The sequence below is a fragment of the Pteropus alecto genome, unplaced genomic scaffold (genome assembly GCF_000325575.1).
Source record: "Pteropus alecto unplaced genomic scaffold, ASM32557v1 scaffold269, whole genome shotgun sequence".
NCBI classification, from domain to species: domain Eukaryota; kingdom Metazoa; phylum Chordata; class Mammalia; order Chiroptera; family Pteropodidae; genus Pteropus; species Pteropus alecto.
The window spans coordinates 846,167-852,704 of record NW_006443566.1 but is presented as its reverse complement, the minus strand read 5'-3'; the positions used below and the strand labels follow the sequence as shown (position 1 = coordinate 852,704).

The following is a 6,538-nucleotide window of genomic DNA, read 5'->3' as shown; positions in this document are numbered from 1 at the left end:
CCGCCCCCTCCCCCCGCCCCCCAGAGGTTGAGTGCCCTTCTTCTGTGTACCCGTTGCATCTACCGCATTCTTCTATAGCATTGCACTAATTGTACATTTCTAATTTTTTCCAATTAGTCATATGCTCCTGGAAGTCAAGGACCATGTATGGTTCCTCTTTCTGTCCCTGGCATCTAGCCCAGTGCCTGGGACATAAGAGGTACCTCGTAAATATTTGTTGAGTTGAATTTCTCCACAGGGTGAAAAGCAGAGCAAAGGGAATATTGAAGGGGGGAAAGCTACTTTCACTTCATGAAGTTACTCTTCCTAGGATTATTATTTTCATTGCTCTAGGATGGGAGAATCCAACAGATGAGAACAGGTTGCGTAGAAAACAGAGCCCTCAGACTATAATCAACCGGAGTATAGGGCAGGAGCTCTCCAATGGAAAGAAAAACTCTCAGAGTAAGACAACTATTTAAATGCATTCTGGTAGAACGTTTTATAGAGAGCGATAGTTTCAAGGCAACATTGGAATGTCACAATAAAGTGTATGTCGACTTTTTTGCAATTTTTCAGAAATTACATAGGCACAGGCTGAAATTTTTGTGCAAATAGTAGCAAGGACTCTGATACCAAGCAGTAACGCCTCACACAGATTCACTAAGGAACACACAGACAAGCATCAGCCGAACTTGAAAAAAGCAAGGAAAAAATTATGGTCTAGAGGACAAACTTCTCTTAGCCATACTGACTAAGGGTTTCCAGTGGCTCCCCAGGAAGGGGGAATTGGAAATTTATGTTATAGTCCCACTGCCTGCTAGATATAGTTAGATATGTGAACTTCTGCTTGTGTTTTCTATAGTAAAAATTACATCAATTGTTATGACATAATTTAATGTAAGAATCGGTTATGGTCAACCTATCTTTTGTCACCTTTCTGAATTCTAGAGTTAATGAACACCCTGAAATTTTATTATTGAACCCTATCTGGCCTGAATGGATCCTGGCTACTGGTTGTCATCCAGTCATCTTCTGGTGACTAGAGTGAATAAAATCAAGTAAACAACTCCCTTTGCAGAAGGCTGCTTTAACAAGGCTAACTTCTGCCTTGCGGACCACATAGTTCCAGTGCAGAGCTCAGAAGAGCTAGGTGGTTCTCATGTGTGATATGACCCAAATTATAGTTTGCTCTGTTAAAAGATAAACACAGAAATGGTGGAAAATTCTGAACCTCACAAAATTACTCACACTGATTGATAAAAGCAGTTTTACAAAAATTAAAGTGAAGGGCAGCATTAATAAGCAAAGCTCTGATCACCATGCCACAGCAATAAGTAGCACAGCAAATTCGGTGTCTATAAGAATGAGAGTTGGCTCTTCTTCTTCCCATGAGGCCTGTCTCTTAACATGGCACAACCTCTTGCCATCTACCACTTCTCCAGTTAAAACCAAATCAAAGTTAACCCTCTCCAAGAAATGTACTCCCATTCAGCGAGTTAAGGACATAAAAATCCTTTGCAGAAACGGGACTGACAACGATGTCCATTGCTGCACAAATTAAAAAAAACACACACAACATTTCTTCAGACAGATGTGGAAAACCAGAAAAAGAATTATGCTAATCATTTCATCAAGAGTCCATGTTTCCAAACAGAAAGCCCAAACTTCAGACTTGGTGAGCTCTCCAAGGTGCCTCGTATGCTGAAGGTACTCAACAGAAATTCAATTAACATATCAAGACATGGAAGGGAAAATGCATTTTTAGATATAAGAGAACACAGCTGTGTTTGGGGTCTGTTGACTGTCTCAAGTTATTTTGAAAGTGTTTTGTTTTGGTAACACGTTGGCAAGTTCTCTTCCCCTTCATTTTTATACCCATGTGTATTTAAGGGAGAATTTGATCCATATGTTCCTGATTCAATTATACTTGACTCATCCCAGTATTGCTTTATAAAAGTGATTTGAATGCCAAGAATCTTGCAAGTTTCCTAACAAACTCTGAAGCTTTTGTTTTTTTCCAAGAACTAAGAAATCTACTTTTGTTTATCCAGAATTCTGAGTATTATTATTAAGGAAACACGTGGACTTTCACTCATCATTGTATTAGTATTTAATTACAGCTTGGGATGATGGCAAAATGATGACATGGATAAAACTGCAGTGTATTGGTTATTTCGTATTTCTGTTACCTTGCTGTCCAAAAAGACATCGACCCCAAAATTAGATCATTGCAGGAATTATTAGCTAAATTCTTGAAAGTTCTCTTGGTGGTGCAATTCAATTTAAAATATTGAGCATGAAGGAAGTGCAGATCATGCTGCTCTCAGGGAAGACAATTTCTAGAATGTCTTCCCCATTCTCAAATTAAACGCCCCCACCTGCCTACTGCCTCACAATTCTCAAGAGGGCCTTCTGGCATCATGGGTGGTTATTGGACTGGGTGAGCACTTAACTCAAATGGGACCTGCCAGAGTCTCTTCTGCTGACAATGTGAATTGAGAGGATAAGATAAAGCTAGGGATAGACAGAGAGAGAAAGGAAGAAAGAGAAAGGAGGAGGAGAAGCAAGAGGAGGATAAAAAGAAGAGAAAGATTGGTTTTGTCTATTTGTGTGACTTGTATCTGTACCATATAAACTCAACAGCTGAAAGTGGGCATTTTATGCCATCGGGTCTGTAACACAGAGTAAGTCAAGAAGCCAGCACACAAAGAAAGAACCAGAAAATCAATGTATATATTTAATGTGTTATTTTCCTCTATAATCTGTTATAATCAGTGGATTTTAGGTTCTAGGAAATTCAGTATGCTTTAATATGCTCTAATTATAAAATAAACAGAGAGATACTACTTTTCCCTTAAGGTATTGGGTAGAAAAGATGGTCCACATTAATTGTTTTTAATGTATGAAATAAAATTTGTATAAGGAAATGTCGAGGACATATTTTAAAATATTATTTTAATTTAAGAGTACAAGGTGTATTACAAAAAATTACAATCCGTGCAATTGAAAGAATGATACTAATTTCTAGAAGCTAAAATTGTAAAATTACTAAAGACGAGGTCAGCTGAGACTACTAAATCCAGTTTCTGCAAAATTAGTTTGTTACTCAAAGCACAGAAAGTTGTATTTATAAATGCCTAATGCTAGAAAGATCATACGGAAGAAGAAGATGGTGCCCTAGAGAAAAGAAACCTGGCAAGCCGAAATGATGCAATTTAAGATTTCTAACAACAAGCAACCAAACGAACAAACAAACAAATAGATTTCTCACTAATTCATCGTCGTCACTGTCATCACCATGATCATATTATATTTGTTAAGCCGTCTCTTAAGCAAGTCATTGTATACTTTTCGCAGTATGATATGCTAATAATATGACATATGAAATGGCATATTCACACCTAAATATAAATATGGTTAAACAAGGGAACGATGAGTGGGATATATCACATATATTTTGTCTCATGTCTTTATCCTGGAGAAATGGAAGTAGATTTGTTAATAGAAAAGGAAGCCCTGGCAGAAGAAGATGAAAATCAGAAAGCCACACTTTAGAAAAGTTCAAATGATTGGTCCTTGATAAATGACACCCAAGGTACTGAAAAAATTTATTGGTCTATTGCGAAAAACATAACGATAATCTGTGAATAATCAGAGAGGTTCACAAAGTACTTAATGAATACAAATATTGTCTTTTTTTTTTTAAGAAAAGAAAGATTTCAGAAATTTAAAACCTGTGTACTTATCTTCAAATCCTGGAAAAATTAATAAACATGTTGTTAAAGAATCCATTTGTGAAACTAAGAAAGGGAATGAGTATGGAAAACAGAATGGAGGATCCTCAAAAAATTAAAACTACCACATGATCCAGCCATTCCACTCCTGGGTATTTATCCAAAGGAAACAAAAACACTGACTCAAGATTCATGGACCCCCGTGTTCACTGCAGCAGTATTTACAATAGCTGAGCCAAGTGCCTGCAATGGATAAACAGATAAAGAAAATGTGGTATACATATGCAATGGAATATTATTCAGCCGTAACAAAGAATGCTATCTTTCTATTTGCAACAAAATAGATGGACCTTGAGGACATTATGTTAATGAAGTCAGACAGAGAAAGACAAACATTGTATAATCCTACTTACTTGTGGAATCTAAAAAACCACCAAAAAACCTGAATTTATAAATTCAAAAAACAGATTGGTGGTTGCAAGAGGTGGGAGTGAGGGGTGGGTGACATGGGTGAAGGTGGTCAAAAGGTACAAATTTCCAGTTATAAAATAAGTAAATAAGTCCCAGAGTGTAACATACAGCAAGGTGACTATAGTTAATACTGTATTGTGTATTCCACAGTTGCCACAAAAGTAGATCTTAAAAGTTCTCATCACAAGAAAAAAACACTTCTAACTATGTATTGTGATAGATGTTAACTAGACTTGTTGTGATCATTTTGCAATATGTACATATATTGAATTATTATGTTGTACACCTGAAACTAATGCGATGTTGTATAATTATATCACAATTAAAAAAAACAGGAGTGAACACAAAGTCGTAGATAGCATAGATGGGAAAGAATGATCTCATTTATGACAGAATCATGTTCCAAAAGAGAGTGGACTAAGTCTAACAGTGAAAGTGAGTAGAGATGAATGTGAACTGTTTCATATGATCTCAAAAACAATTCCAAAAGCGAGAGAAATGGATGAGCTCAGTTTCCCAGGAAAAGATGACTAAGAGTCTATGGCGAGAAGTGGTGTGCAGACTTGGGAGTAACTACCCAAGTCTGCTCTTCGGCGCTCAGCTGCGCCCTGCTCAGCTTCACCCAGCTCTTCGGCGCTCAGCTGCGCCCTGGGCACTGCCCCCCACTTGAGGAACACTGACAAACCTGTGGAATCCAGAGGAGACACTAACCAGCATGAGGAAAATCTTCAAATACTTGTAGGTCTCACATGGAAGAGGGATTGAATTTATCTTGTAGAAGTCCAGAAGGCAGGCAGAGGACCACAGCCTAAAGGTGTGATAAAAGCCACCATTTATTGAGAGTTTACGGTACTCCAGACACCATGCTAATGATATTTGTCATTTCGTTAAATGCTCCCCCAAACTGATAATGCCTATTACCTCTATTTTTCAGATGAGAAAAACGAAGACTAGAGAGATGAAATAGCTTACCTGAGGTCACAAGTCGTGAATGGCACAACCACAGTTTGAACAGAGAGAGATACTGAGTCCGAAGTCCACCTGCCTATGTGGAAGGAATTGTGTGATAATGAACTTGCAGTCACAGGAAGCATGCCACCAGAGGCTGCCTGACAGCCCTGCAGTGCAGGATGACTTAGAGGTATGTCTATCCTTCAGAGGGGCATCAAGGTACATTCTCTCTAAGCATATTTTTCCAACTCTGAGAGTTATGAATTTGTTCCATGGTGTTACCAGTATTTAACACTGATTGTTGGGATTATAGGCTACTTTTAGTTTTTATCTACATTTTCCTGGTACTCAGTGAATTTCCTTGCAGTGAGCACATATTACTGTTACAATTAGGAAGAAGCACTTGAGCTGTTTCCTCCTGGGGAAAGGAAAAGAACCTATGAATATGTGTACAAATATGACAGTTCCAGGTGGGGCCGTCGAAGACCTGCGCGGTCCTAAGGCTTTTCCCTGAGTTACTATGGCCGCGGCCCGCGAGCGCTGGGATGCCGGGTGTGGGGGGTGCAGCGCTCAACCAGTTCCAAGCCAGAGGTGAAGCCCCAAGTGGACCTTTTAGAAAAGAAAGCTGTTGCCCCAGAGTTCACCAACCGGAAAGGCTGGACCCTGGAGCTCTTAGCCGAAATCAGGAAAGACTGGGGCTGGGAGATGGTGTGGGCCCCCCGCGAGTTCTGGTACAGGTTCCGAGTTAAAAGGACTCAGCATCATATAGAAGCACTTGTTGATCACCGCAATGGCCAGGTTGCAGTTTCAGCATCCATCCGTGAATGGGCTATTAAAAAGCATCTTTATCATACCAAAAATGTGATGGCTTGTGAGAGTATAGGACCACTGCTGGCAGAACGATGCTTAGAAGCAGGAAGCGACTTCATGGTCTACCAACCTAGTCCTTGGGAGGCGACCTCGGGCTCGATGAAACGACTCTAGAGCACTATGACAGAAGATGCTACGGGGGCCTCGGAGACTCTATGAATGAAAGAGCAGAATTGCTTGGAACCTGCAAATAGAAAGCTGCCAGCTATTGCATCCATTGGAAGGGAAGCACCTGGAAGAGCAGCCAGCTTGGAAGTTTTGTGCAATAATCTAACTGCGACATGTTGTTAGTGGTTAAAATCCCCCCCCCCTTTCTCCCCTTGTGTACATGTATGTGTTCTTTTTTTTCATCGAAGGCTAATTCTTCCCCTCTCTTGAACATGAGGGAAGTATCTGAGAAAAGCTGTCACCAATCATAATTAACTTTTGAAGGACGAATTAAATGTTTATAAGTTAAAGAATAAAAGCATATTACGAGCTTTAAAAATGTGAACGAATGATTTCTATATTGTTCAAAAAGTATTAAATAG

At 39.3% G+C, this 6,538-nt stretch overlaps 1 pseudogene; it reads left to right on the top strand.

Annotated features, from left to right (window-relative positions):
- Positions 1-6,171, top strand: part of LOC102878119 — a 13,302-nt pseudogene extending 7,131 nt beyond the window's left edge.
- The last annotated feature ends 367 nt before the right edge of the window (positions 6,172-6,538 follow it).